The 1,939-nt window shown below is 38.8% G+C and overlaps 1 pseudogene; it reads left to right on the top strand.

Annotated features, from left to right (window-relative positions):
- Nucleotides 1–1,830: 1,830 nt before the first annotated feature.
- LOC116273196 lies at nt 1,831–1,921 on the top strand (annotated as a pseudogene).
- The last annotated feature ends 18 nt before the right edge of the window (nt 1,922–1,939 follow it).

Genomic DNA, 1,939 nt, shown 5'->3' with positions numbered 1-1,939 from the left:
ACACAGTGGTTCTCAAGCTACATGCTAGAATCATTAGGGAACCATTTAAAAACAAGTTTGCAAGCCTTACCCTCCAAAGATTCAGCTTGTCTGAGGCCTCCAGGTAATTCTGTGATGCACTCAGCACTGAAAGCTACTGTTGGTGACTCTGGAGTCAGAGCTCAGGCACATGCATTCTAGCAAGCTGCACCAGGGATTCCGACCACCCAGACTTGAGAATTGCTCTTGGTAGAGGTTGGATGAACAATGTTCATTTTGATTTGAGATTAAATTGAGAACTCTCCCAAGGCTTTGAAGTGATGCAGCAATTCAGTAATTTTGTTTTACAAAGTAAATATTGATTGCATGATTATTGAAGTTCTTTTACCTTGGTAATTTCCCAAAGCTGTATTTTGATCCTTCAAGTGGTTTCACCATCACGTGTAAGTGGTGGAAATACCAGTTCAAAGAAGACCAAAACAGCAAAATGGAGCAAAGATTGGTAGCTGTTTTCTGTAAAGGGCTAAGTGGCAAATATTTCAGACTCTGCAGACCTTTGGGTCTCTGCTGTAACTACCGAACTTACTGTAGGGGGAGAGCAGGCGCAGCCAATGTGTGAACACATAGGCAACCCTGATGCAGAACAAGACTTACCCCAGCCTGCTCCCACTGTCAACCGCAGGAGGTGAAGGCCCGTGGGTGGACTGTAAGATCCGTAAGAACCTTTGGAGCTATGGACAGTGATAGATGTCTTCTGTGTGTGTGCGCTCTTTATTTTCTAGTCCTCGACCTGCCAAAAAGCTGAAATTTACTATCGTACTACTGTTAAATTACTTGAGGGGTGGGGTGTTAGATTCTGTGAGGGTGTAAAACCAGACTGATTTTGGGGCATGGCTGGATTTTGTACTCACTGAAATTGAATTGTGGGTCTTTGTGACATTTATATACTCCTGTTGTTTTAAATAGGAATTTTATGGAGAAAATATAAAAGAGTCTCCTGATTATGAAAGGATCATCAATCTTCGTCATTTTAAGAGGATACTAAGTTTGCTTGAAGGACAAAAGATAGCTCTTGGTGGGGAGACTGATGAGGCCACACGCTACATAGGTAATGGAAATTCTCCTTTCCTATGGGAAGATGGCAATTTGGCAGTTTTTGCTGACACTACTTATTAACACTACATACACTATTAAATATATAGCATTTAATTGTTGATTTAATTGTTGAAGTACTAAATCCTGCTTTCTGTTATACTGTAGCTTTTGTTATAAACTATTTAAAATGTCTGTGTTTCTGTGTATTGAATGATGCCACCAGCATTGCTCCAGTTCATATTTACACGTTAACTACTTTTTTCTTCATAACAATCCTGAGAAGCAGAATAGAACTTGATGTAATTATCTTTAGTTCGTGGATGGGAAAACAGCACAAAGAAGGAAATAGCTTGGTCACTATTCCACAATTAACCAGTGATGGTACCATTCCAGAAATAATGTTTTGGTCCACCATGCTTGACCTTATTATTTGTGTACCTTCTTTGTGCTTTTTCTTCTTTGCCTTGAATATATATTCCTTTGAATGTTAAGCACATTTTTCTAAAGTAACATATAAGGTGACAGAAAAATTAGACACATTTGGACTTGGCTGGCAAAGAAGCTGCACCACGTAGCTTTACTTATCCCCTTTATCAGATAAGATGCTACAAGTTACCAAAAAAAAAAAAAATCAACTTTAAAAAAACAAAATTTAAAAATGAAATAATAAGCAGAAATTGATTCTCTTGTAATTAGCAGTCCCGAGGTTCTGCTGAGCTGTATAATTCAGTGGCTTCATGGTACCATCAAAAAACCCTGATTCTTTGTACTAGGATGCAAAAGAAAACAATCCTTGTGCCTTCTGTCTCTCTTGGTGGCAGCCCAGATCGAACTGGGGAATACATCTGTAGAAAAAAGAGAAAAC

The sequence above is a fragment of the Papio anubis genome, unplaced genomic scaffold, assembly GCF_008728515.1.
Source record: "Papio anubis isolate 15944 unplaced genomic scaffold, Panubis1.0 scaffold4587, whole genome shotgun sequence".
NCBI lineage: Eukaryota > Metazoa > Chordata > Mammalia > Primates > Cercopithecidae > Papio > Papio anubis.
Note: the sequence above shows the minus strand (reverse complement) of the source record. Positions and strands in the feature narration are given on the sequence as shown.